This window comes from Cebus imitator, unplaced genomic scaffold (assembly GCF_001604975.1).
Source record: "Cebus imitator isolate Cc_AM_T3 unplaced genomic scaffold, Cebus_imitator-1.0 Scaffold56, whole genome shotgun sequence".
Lineage (NCBI taxonomy): Eukaryota > Metazoa > Chordata > Mammalia > Primates > Cebidae > Cebus > Cebus imitator.
The window spans coordinates 585100-597742 of record NW_016107371.1 but is presented as its reverse complement, the minus strand read 5'-3'; the positions used below and the strand labels follow the sequence as shown (position 1 = coordinate 597742).

Below are 12643 nucleotides of genomic sequence, written 5' to 3'. Positions count from 1 at the left end.
TCTTCTTCCCTGCTGCTTCCTGGATGCTCAGAGCAGCTCTTCCCTCTCCTTCCCCCAAGAAACACCAGCATGTCAGTTATTTACTAAAGATCTGGGGAGAAAAAATTCAATTGTAGTCAATCATAATACAGGAAGCAATTTAAATTTCACACAAGCACTAAGCATGTGTGAAGTAACAGTGTCCTAAACGTTCCATCACCCATTCCCTGCCTTCAGCTCTATCCCTCCAGAGAACCGCCTGGATTTCCATGCTGTCTCACCTGCAAGGCCATCAACACATGCCCATCTTCTTTGCACACGCCAACCCCAATTCCTGCTAAGCACTCATGTCGAGCAGCTTCACTCTTCATTCCCTCCACTAAGATCTGGGTCTGTCTTTGAATATCCACAACTCGCTAATAAATAATAAAGTGCTGTCTCCTGCAGAACTGCTCTCTTTGGCAGATGCATCAACAGCAGGAGCTTGGAAATCTGTTTCCCTCACACAGGCATAGGTGAGCTCCCTCTCCCACCAGACTCTGTAAGTGGCAAGGGAGTCGTCCAGAGAGGAGGCCCCCAGGGTTGGTGGGGTTTGATTTGTTCATTTGTTTGCTTGGTTAGTGATGATTTTCTTTGATATGTATCAGCACAACTTCTCTACTAGGCTGGAGGTTCTGGGGACAGGGACTTGCTTATCTTTATAACTCAGGATGAAGCAGTCAGTAAATGTTTGCTGAATGAATTAAAGAGCTCATGAGTGGAGATAGCTTAGCTGAACAAACAGCAGGCAGGTAAAATGATCGTTAATGTACTGTTGAGTACATTTGAAATTGCTGTACTCTTTCTCCACCGTCTTCTTAGCAGACCCTGATCTTTCTGTCTCTGACTCAGACAGTTAACCCGACCCCTACTGCTCATGACAGCTACATTCATTGACCTTGGACTGTGTAGAAGTTAGTGGTTAAGGACTCAGGCGGCTCTGCAATCAGATAGACAGAGTTTCAACTATTTTTCACTTGGGACTTCTCCATGACCTTGGGCAAGACACATAGTTTAAATCTGGGTTTCCTCATCTTATACTTAAGAATAACAATAGTTCTGACCTCACAGGTTTGAGGAAGAGTACGTGGAGATAATTCTGCAATGCACTAAGCATAATACCTTAATTCCTAGCACAGAGCAAGCACTCAGTTCATGATAGGTGTTGTCATTAATTACTGCCATTGTCTTCTTATTGCTATTGTTGTCCCAGGTGTGGACTCAGTGGGGAAGCACTAAGCCGCTTCTCTGTGACCAGGACTTAGCCCCTCTATGGAGATAACAGGTTACTCTTCCTGCTAAGGTACAGCTATACTAGATATAGGTGTTTTGATTGCTCCAGGCAGGTGGTCTTCACACCTGGTTTGAGGAGGAGGTTCTGTGTGTTAACAATGTAATCTGTCTTTACTTTTTTTTTTTTTTTTAAATATACAAGAAATGTCAACATACAATGAGATCAAAGCAGAGTGCTTAATAGTGTGGAGTTTACAAATGCAGCCTCCAGAGCTGATTGCCTCAGTTGGGATGCTCATTCCACCAACTACTAGTGTGTGTGATTGCTCAAATTATCCAACTTAGCCTCAATTTCTGCATCTGCAAACAGTATAACAATGGTAGACACCTGATGGGGTTGTTGCATGAATGAATGTATACAACCAACAGTATCTAATATGCACTCCCAAGTTAACAATTATTATGTGAGTGTCTGATGGTAGAGAAGAGGATGAACCAAATCCCAACCATCATTCAAGCATCTCCACTGGAACCACATTTTAAGTCTACATTTTACTAGTTACGCTGTTCTGATTTTGTATGTGCCTCGACTCCTGCCACCACGTCAGGAACATTCCAGAGTGTACTTAGTGTTCTTCACAGACTCCAATAGGATAGAGGTTTGCTTTGGAAAAACCTCAATGTCACCCTAAAGGGTTATGTCCTTAAAAATGGACTTTAAAAACTGTATTTATGGATGGAAAGGGAATAGCATTGAAATCCTGTGGGGCCTGCCTATGTCACCTGCGCCATTATTGCATTTCCTCTGAGAAGGAAGCATCGGCCTCTTATTTGCCAATCCAGAAAAATCAGAGCGATTTATATGGTCCAGAATATACCCAGAACTGTTTTTAAAAGTCAGTGATATGCAGGGCACGGTGGCTCAAGCCTGTAATCCCAGCACTTTGGGAGGCCGAGGTGGGTGGATCACGAGGTCAAGAGATCGAGACCATCCTGGTCAACATGGTGAAACCCCGTCTCTACTAAAAATACAAAAAATTAGCTGGGCATGGTGGTGCGTGCCTGTAATCCCAGCTACTCAGGAGGCTGAGGCAGGAGAATTGCCTGAACCCAGCAGGCGGAGGTTGTGGTGAGCCGAGATCGCGCCATTGCACTCCAGCCTGGGTAACATGAGTGAAACTCCGTCTCAAAAAAAAAAAAAAAAAAAAGTCAGTGATAATGTAAATCCATTTGAAATAGATTGTATCACTTTGATCTAAAAGATTCTGTAATTTTTACAGTATGGCATTTTTATAGACGTATTTCCAGTTATAGAAAGACCACAGATGATAAGGACCCTCATTTGTAAATCCAAAGGGAACTAGATTATGGAATGATACATCCTTGAATTCAAATAAATATTTATAAAAACCACTGCAAAATTTCCTCTAGTAAAAAGGGAAGGTAATTTTTTGAATCAGGAAAAATAAACCCAATAAATAGCTGGGCACAGTGGCTCACATCTATAATCCCAACACTTTGGGAGAACTTGGGTGGAATGATTGAGGCGAGGATTTCAAGACCAGCCTGGGCAACATAGCAAGACTTCATCGCTACAAAAAATATTTTAAAAATTAGCCAGGCATGGTGGCTCATACCTGTAATTCCAACTACTTGGGAGGCTGAAGTGGGAGTATCATTTGAGCCCAGGGGTTCCAGGTTGCAGTGAGCTATGATCTCAACACTGCACTCCAGCCTGGGTAGCAGAGCAAGACCCTGTCTCAAAAAAAAGAAAAGTAAATATATATCTAAATATAAACACTATTTCCTAGTTTTTCTATCTTAATAGTCAAAGCAATAAGACAGCTTTGATCTGGGCAGTGAATTTTTGACCAGCTAGAATTCTTTGAAAGTGGCATGGCTTGGTTGATTAGATTTTCTCCACCTTGCAAAGAGAAAATCTAATCAACCAAAGCATGTCACTTCTCTATTTTCTTCTCTATTTTCTATAGAACACAGTTTCTTTATCCTTCCCTTCCTCCTGCCTATTTTTTACTCCTTTTTTTCTCAAAAATGAGGATAGGAAATATAATGTAATATTTTGACTCCTCTAGACAATTATTCTGAACACTGGATTTTACTACTCAGCCTTGAGATCTGGAAATTAAATGGATTCATTCTCTGGACAATTGAACAGTGAATAAGTCTGTGGTTATTTGACAAATCCCAAGTCAGTCTTTATGACACAGTCTTCATTTACTTTCTTTACAGGATACAATACTATTTGAAAATAAATAATTCATGCATTCATCTAGTGTATTCTATTTTCCTGGCCCTCTGAAATGTAAGCTTCACAGGGCAATGACTCCCATCCTTATTCTCAGTGGAATCTCCAGCACACACAGGTACCTGGCACAAGAGAGCCTCTTATAAATGTTTGTTGGAAAATGAATATCATGTTTTTTTATTCTTCACCTATTACCAAAATGTCAAATGTAAGCATTTCTCCTTGATCCTTGTTCAATGATGCCTTGCCAAAATAGTCCCTGCTTTTTACTACATAGTGTTCCAGAAAACTGCATCATAAAGTTGACTGGTACAAAATAAATTCTATTTCCTCAGAAGGATGGTGAACTTCTTTTGAGATAAAGGTATTTAATTAGAGAACATTGTAAAAGAACCCATGTATGTGTCTAAAATTATAGCCAAAGGACGAACAATCTCTAAACCACTATAAACTGTCACAATATTATCTTCTAGATCACTTGTCTTCAAATTGTGCTCCTCAGACCCTACAAATTTAGCCAAGGTATGTGGGAGACTTCCTTGGAAAGTGAAAGAGGCAACCAATGAATGGGCTTCCAGGTTCTTCAACTCTCCTCTGCCCCTTCAACTCTTTGGCTTCACTTAAACAAAGGATTCCATGGATTAGGAAGACCTGAAAATGAGAATTTTAGATCTAGATGACCACTGTACCTCACTATTCCTTACAGTGCCCCAATTAACTTCTATCCAGGTAGTTCCTGGGAGAGAGCCAGGTTTGGTTAAGAAAGGAGAGAAAGTTTTGTGCATATCAAGTAGTGGATGCAGAAGAGTTTGATCCCCATAAATAAATGTTCCGGGAGGCACATGAAAGGAAGGTCAGTAGTGAAAGGAAGAATCAGGAAGAAGACAGCATGGAGCATTTGGGGGATGACAGTTCAAGGAGCTACAGGATTTTGCATTTTGACCAGAGGCCAAGGTAGACAGAGGAGGGAGGCATGATGGATGTATCCATCTTCTGAATTCTGGCCAGCACAGACCGATCACTTGGCTGGTGCTGACAGCCTGGTAATGTTAGCCAAACACAGTTATTGCTCAGGCTTTGTGTAGATCATTCTTGCTAAAACGCCCTGGTGTCTCTCTAAAGAACTCTAGTTCAAGTGTTGAGGAGAGGGTCAGTTGGCCTTCAACAGAATTACAGCAGGCCTTAGGGCCAGGAAGCCTGAGGATTATGTAGTGAAATAGAAGGGGCTTGTGGGAAGGGGCTTGTGAGTTTCCCAAAAGAATGCTCTCCAAAAAAGGTGGAAGGGACCGGCTGGGTTTCTACCCCACTCCACACTCCCACCCAGGTGGAGCTCTGGAGGCTCAGATGGGCCTGGCCTATGACTTGCTAAGCCAGGCTCAGGATAACTTGGAGAATAGGACCCTCCTATAGTCCTTTTCCATCTGGTTGTCCTTCCCCTGGTTGTCCAATCTTGAGCTAGTCCTGCTGAACCATTCATAGAAAATGGACCTGTCTGTCGCTTCCTGCTTGACTGTGAGATCCTCAAGGACAGAGAAGAGTCTTAGCCATGTTGGTATCTCCAGCATGTGGAACCTTGCCTTTATTTGGGCATCCAAGCATCTGAGGATTTGGGAAGTGAGATGAAGGTGGTTAAGGATTCAGAGAGTCTCACCCTGATGATTTGGCAGCCCGAATGTCTCTGTAAGTGTCCACACTGCTCCCTTTCTTTGGGCCAACTAGGTACACAGAAGAAACCAACAGCAGTCACCTGTAGTAACTGAGAAAGGCTCACTCTCCATCTCCCTGGGCCATGTTCAATTCAAACAAATAAACACTTAGGATCTTTTAAATTCTTCACTGATCATTCATTCCTCTGATTCAAACGCTACCAAGTGTTTAGATTTCCCTGTTCATATAGTGAGAATGAGCTCATGGGACCAACTTTCAGGCAGGCAGGACAGAGTCAAGCAAGGGCTTTAGCCCTGGTGAAGAAGGGATGCAGGAAGGTGAAGAAAGGAATGCTGAAGACAAATGTGTTCCTCTCATAGTTTAGCCCTATTTTTAGCATCTGAACTGTACACAGTGATTTCTTCATGTTTCTAGTTAGTTTCGCCTATAGGTTCATATTTCGCCATGTGGGGCTTGATGTCCCAAAGCCTTTCACTGGGTTCACCTTTTCAATGTGCATTGACAATTGCCTGCCACTTGGCTAGACAGAATTCTCATCTTCCTGCATCATTTATCCACACTTGGCCTTAAGAGAGAATGAAAAAAGAAAGTGTATTCACTCTCACCTTCCAGACTAGTTACCATGCCTAGTCTGGCTCTGATCGATGAGAAATAGATGTTGGGATGTTGGCAAGAGTACCCTTGGGGGCCAAAGGGCTCAGCAGCTGTTTGGAGGGGAGGATGGGTCACACCATGAAGGGTGAACCTAATGGGAAAGGGACAAATGAGAGGGGCTGTCGGGAGTAAGGAAGCCACTAACCTATGGGAGGGTACCTCACAGGGGAGAGGGGAGGAGGTGAGGGAACCTGTCCCTCCTTACAAGAAAGAAGATGAGCTGAAGGTCACCAGTTCCTTAAGAAATGAGACTCACAGCTTCATGGCTCAGTTTGTTTGGATGTTGCCTTCTGTTTTATAAGCAGTTCAAACCAGGACACTGGCTATCAACAAAATCTTGCGGGTTATTAGTATCCTATTTTTAGACTTGAAAAGACACAGTACATTTGTGATCAGAAATGAGGGCCTGGCAGCTGCAAATTAGTTTTAAGTGTGTGAGGAAATGGCTGATCTCCTCCAATCTAAGTCCCAGTATGAGGCAGGTGGGGACATCTGAGCAGGACCTCAGGAAATCAATAGCTAGGCAAGAGATAGAATAAGATGAATGCTTTCAAGGGAAATAGGCCAAATTCCAAAAGCTCTATTTTCTAAATCTCCAACTCATGCAAGGACAGTCAGAAAAAAATATGCATGACTACTGTCATCATTTTCCCATTCACATGACAGCCCACATTTACGATTTTTAGTGACACCTGATACCTTCTTGTTTTAATCATTTCTTTCTTTGAGTCCTTTTGCACAGAAACCTTTCTATAATATAGACTATGCTTTTCTCACCAGGGCGCTGAAACGCAAACACAAAGCAATAGACCAAGATCAGGCCCTTTGAGGCATGGCTTAGAGGACAGTATGGGGATGGGGGCGCTGAGAAGCCAGGGCTCAGCCCAGATCAGGGATATGGACTGGTCCTAAAAGCCAGAGCAGGTAAAAGATTACCCTCTAGGGAGTCAAGTAAAGACTGCAGGTTGGAGGGGCCTAAAAGGCCCTTAGTCACCAGAGAACCCTCCACTAGCTGCCTACTCTGAGGATTCTGGGAGCTATGCAGGTGACCCCTGGCATCTTTGGCCCTGTGTGAGGACAGACCCCATGGAGCAGAAGAGTCTCTTTCCCGGAATGGGCAGGCCCAGTAGGCCTAGGTTAAGCCCAGGCTAAGAGCTTCCTTACGCCTGACATTGGCCCTCTAGAGGTTATTACTTTTATGGTATGAAAAACCAGGAAACATTACTCAAAAGAAAAGTCTATCTACTGAAAAAGTGTTTCTCTTGAAGACTCAGAGCAGAGCTGATCTGAACAACCCTTCCTGGAGCTGGAGGCCAGTGGAGCTCCCAGACCTGTCTACTCTACCAGCCTCATGGGGTCTCCAAGAGGGAGAAAGGAGGCAGAGGGAAAATGACACAAAGCCAAGCCGAAAAGCCAGGACCACAAAGATGCCAGGACTTCTAATAACCTATTGGCTCTTCACCTGATCATTTTCATCCTGATCGCTGTGACCTATCAAAGTCATTGACCTGACCTGTATAGATCCATCCTGTCCTCAGAGACAGAATGGAAAGGGGGCCTTAATGCTACAGCTGGAGAGGTGATCTGAGCACCTGGACTCAATCCCAGACAGTCAGGTGTGCATTTGTCATCTCCCTGAACTCTTCATACCTGTTGAGTGACAGGCTTTTGCTAGCTGTTTTATAAAGATTCTAATAGAGGATTTTCAGCCAGGCACAGTGGCTCACACCTATAATCCCAGCACCTTGGGAAGCCGATGCGGATGGATCACTAGGTCAAGAGATTGAGACCATCCTGGTCAACATGGTGAAACTCCATCTCTACTAAAAATACAAAAAATTAGCTGGGCATGGTGGCGTACACCTGTAGTCCCAGGTACTCGGGAGGCTGAGGTGAGAGAATTGCTTGAGCCCGGGAGGCGGAAGTTGTGGTGAGCCGAGATCATGCCATTGCACTCCAGCCTGGGTAACAAGAGTGAAACTCCGTCTCAAAGAAAAAAAAAAAACAAGATCTTCACAGCAATCTTTGCAGGATATGTATCATTATTTTTATTTAATAGATGGAGTAACTAAGACTCAAAAGACTAAGGAATTTGCCCAAGGTCAGGTAGGCTAGGATGTCAACTCCAAAGCCCATTCTCTCCCTTCTGCATTGCATTTCTGAGGGTATCTGAGCAGAAAAGAGCAGACACTTTTAAGCAATTATTTCTTGCTTAAGCCAAAAATAGCTTCAACCTTTCTTTGTCATCCAAGAACATCATTATGAATGCCCTCCGTTGAAATGTATTACAATTCAATCTCATGTGAAGTATATAGGATTGTTCACCCCCATACCAAATGTCCCCCAAACATCTGTGCACTTTTTGGTAGTTTTCCTTTCAGCACTGCTTGCTGTAATCTCTGTTTCTCAGCGGCTTCCAGTCTTTTCAGTATTTTCATGCACAGCTGCTGCCAGCAGGCCTGAAGATAGTTCTGCCTTATTTATGAGAAGTTTATGAAAGCTTTTAACTGCTCAAACGCCATTTCTCTGACTTTAGTGCTCATCATTAGCCCCTGAAGGGCTGAAGTCAGCAAATGCCCAATTTCAACATCACTGAGGTACATTCTCTCAGCAGCTTACGAATAAAATTCAGCTTATCTATGAAAGTGTATTATTTAAACTCTCAATTTTAGACTTGCAGAAAAGTCACAAAGGTAATGCAGAGAGGTCCCTTATACTCTTTATCCAGCTTCTCCTAATGTTAGCATCTTACCTATTCATGGTATGTTTGTCAAAACTAAGGGACCAACATTGGTTGTGTATGTACATGTAACATGCAACAGGATACAAAACCTTCATTGTGTAATTTCTGATTTTCTAGGTGATTTCATTTGCACGCAATTGTCTAGGAATCCAATTTCCTCTTGATGTCTCAGGTGATGAAGCTCTTTGTGAAAAATGCTCTACTACCCCCTTCCCCAGTGAGAAGTTCATAGCTATAGCGAATCCAAACATTTGGTCTTTTACTTCTTTATTTTAGAGTTGAGTCAAGAGAAAGAATGAAATGTACCTACAGCCAAATAATAGCAAAATACGTAAATAATTTCACAATTGCTGGTTTGATTGGTATATCCAGTCTTCAGACTTGCACCCATGGGTAAATTCTATTGACTTAATTATGGAAGAGTAGAAGAGTTAGTTGCTGCTGCATTAATTTCACTTGACCCAGTGGATAAAATCCATTCTGCAATTTCCTGCTCCCTTAGATTTTAGAAAACTTGAACACAGCCATTTGAAAGTGTGGTTGTTTCTAAAAAAAAAAAAAAAAAAAAAAAAANAAAAAAAAAAAAAAAAAAAAAAAAAAAAACCATTAGGGAGTGGACCGCTATCTTATCAGTTCTCTATTTAGCACCTGTGTAACAGCCAGATAATACAAAGAAAAGAAGGTGGAGAACAGAAGGAGTGAAGGGGAGAAAGAAAAATGTATTTTCATAAAAAGACATGAAGAAAACTGAAATGCGTATTACTAAGGGAAAGAAGACAATGTGAAAAGACTGTATACTGTACAAATTCAATTGTGTAACAGTCTGGAAAAGGCCAAACTGGGGAGAATGAAAAGATCAATGGTAGCTAAAGGTTAGGGGAGGGAGGGATGGATAGGCAGAGGGAAGAGGATTTTTAGCACAATAAAAATACTTTTTATGATAATTTCATGGTGGATACATGCCATAGTACATTTGCCCAAACCCATAGATTGCACACCAGCAGTAAGCCCTAATGTAAACTAGGGACTCTGGGTGATAATGGCATGCTAATGCAGGTTCATTGATTGCAACAGCTGTACCAGTTGGTGGGGGATGCTGACAATGGGAGATGCTGAGCCTGTGTGGGGGCGGGGCAGATGGGGTATCTCTGTACCTTCTGCTCAATTTTTCTGTGAACCAAATTTGGCCAAAATATAAAGTCAAATAAAAAAAAATTTAAGAGGTATTTTAAAGTTGTTGAGAGAGAAAACAAAATCAGTTAAATGAACTTGTGAGACATTCAGGTAACAGAAAACGAGGCTGCAGGAAAACCAGGAGACTTCAGCATCTTAGGGCAGGTTACTGGAAACAAAGTTTGAGAGAGAGATTTGGGAAGGCCACAGAAACAGCATCTATAAGGAAGTAAGGGGAGCAGGATGGGGCAGAGAGAGGCTTGAAATGTGATCCCTTTATATTGGAGGCTCAGCCTGCCCAACAGACAGCTCTGGATCTGGCATGATCCTTTAGAATGGTTCCAAACTGAGATCTGGAAGCTGGACCTCGTACCTTGGTTTCAACCAGTCCTTGGATGCAGGCTATCCTTGCATTGGGGGCATAAGTTTAGTCAAGTCAGCTTCCTCCATCTGAGGGCAATTCCTGGAGATAGACTTAGCCCTGAGCTGTCAGCCCCCAACACTGCTGGCAGCCAGAGCAATGAGTTCCTTAGTCTTGCAGCAGGGATCTGGGTAGCACACCAGAGCATCTAGTATACAGGGTATCCTCAAGTCCAAGAGAAGAGAATGCTTCAAGAAAGGAGTAGCCAACCATATGGGATATTTCTGAAAGGCTGGGTTAGAGGAGGATGTAGCTGTGGCAGATGTAGGTCATCGTGATCTTAACCAGAGAAATTTTAGTGAAACTGGGAGGATGCAAATCCAACTAGAAAGACTGAGAAGAGAAGGAAGCATGAGGAAATGAAGACAGCAATACAGACAATTCTCTTGAGATTTTTGAGGTCAATCAAAAGGAGCAGAGAGATTGGGTGTTAAATGGAAAGAGGCATGGAGCCAAGGGTGGTTTGTTATTTGCTTTAAGTTGGAAGACAGTAGAACATGTTTGCTGACAAACAAAATGACATGAATGATTTAGGAAATTGAGATGCAAGAGAGGGAGGGGAGAGTTTCAGGAGTCATGTCCTTGACAATGTGTATAGATATATATATACTAGCTGCAAATGAGGCCATTAGATTATCTATCCCTGGAATTTGCAATAGAGATTAAGAGTCAGAGGTCCAGCTACTCAGGAGGCTGAGGCAGGAAAATTGCTTGAACCCGGGAGGCAGAAGTTGCAGTGAGCTGAGGTCGCACCACTGCACTCCAGCCTGGTGCCTGGTGATGAGTGAGACTCTGTCTCAAAAAAAAAGAGTCAGAGGTCATTCCAGGAATGTCTCTTGAATGGTGATTTGAACCCAGGTACTAAGGAGTGGCCACTTTCCACCCACCATATATTCAGCGAAGTGGAGAGAGCAGGAAGCAGATGTGTGTACAGAGGAGAAATGGGACAGGCTTCTGGTTTTGCAAGTCCAAGGCCTCCCTGAGGCCTGCCTGTAGACCATCTTCTGTGCCATCAAACACCCCTTTGTCTTTACTACAAATGTCCCTTTCTTGCTAAATTTAACTCTACTGAGATACTGATTTTTGCAATCAGAATCTTATCTATGATATGGAGCATTGCCTGATTGACATGCAATTAGCTTCAGGCCAGATGCCCCAGAAGACACCCTTGATATGAGCCAGCTTCAGCAGAGAGAGCTACCCTGCCATGTGACTCAGGCCCTTTCCTAGACCTGTATCATGGATCTTGACAACACTGATCTCTCTAGTGCCAGTCCACTCGTGAAAGACTGGATGCAAAGAAGTGTAAAATCTAAGGAACAATTAAGATAAATCCAATCTATTTTTTAATGAATAATATCTAGCCTTCAAATAGATTCTGTGAAGACTAGATAGAACCATAAAGTAAAACAGGACTCTGATGTTAATGCCCGTTATTATAGCATTGTAAAAAAAAAAAATGCATTTGCTTGGGAGGCCGAGGCAGGCCGATCACAAGGTCAGGAGACTGAGATCATCCTGGCCAACATGGTGAAACCCCGTCTCTACTAAAAACACAAAAATTAGCTGGGCGTGATGGTGTGTGCCAGTAATCCCAGATACTCAGGAGGCTGAGGCAGGAGAATCGCTTGAAACAGGGAGTTAGTTGGAGGTTGCAGTGAGCCAAGATCATGCCACTGCACTCTAGCCTGGTGACAGAGTGAGACTCATCTCAAAAAAAAAAAAAAAAAAAATGCATTTGAACTGATTTTGGTGGTATGCTCCTGTAGCTCCAGCTACTCAGGAGGCCGAAGCAGGGGGGGTGCTTGAGCCTAGGTGTTCTGGGCTGTAGTGAGCTATGCCTATCTGGTGTCTGCATGAGGTATGGCATCAATATGGTGACCTTCCAGGGGCAAGGGACCACCAGATTGTCTAAGGAGGGGTGAAGCCGTCCAGGTTGGAATTGGAGAAGGTCATAACTCTCGTGCTGAGCAGTCATGCAATCGTACCTGTCAATAGCCACTGCACTCCAGCCTGGGCAACACAGTGAGAGCCCGTTTCTTAAAAAAAAAAACACACATTTAGGAAAAAGATGGGAAAAATATTATTACCAAAGTGGCAATAATAATAACGTGTTCGGTTAATGGGATCATGTGTGTTTCCCCCTAATTTTCTCTATTTTAATTCTAAAATGTGGCTATATTATGTATACAGTTTAATACAATTCTTCTTCCTGAAGCTCACACCTGAGCAGCTGGGGTGGCTTCTAGAGGTCCCCAAGTTATCACAGAGTTTATATCTAAAAGGAAGAAAATACTCACTCAAGACTTGGGGCCAAAGAAGGCCATCAGAGGAAGTAGTTAAAATCAAAGGGGGCTGGGTGCGGTGGCTCACGCTGGTAATCCCAGCACTTTGGGAGGCTGAGGCGGGTGGATCATGTGGTCAGGAGTTCAACATGAGCCTGGTCAAGATGGTGAAAACCTGTCTC

General features: G+C 43.0%; 1 long non-coding RNA gene across 1 annotated transcript; it reads left to right on the top strand.

Annotated features, from left to right (window-relative positions):
• The first annotated feature begins 293 nt into the window (after positions 1 to 293).
• On the top strand, positions 294 to 1433 carry LOC119471317. The gene is made up of 2 exons (XR_005200350.1): positions 294 to 520; positions 1232 to 1433. It is a non-coding gene; the product is annotated as an uncharacterized LOC119471317 (long non-coding RNA).
• Positions 1434 to 12643: the final 11210 nt, after the last annotated feature.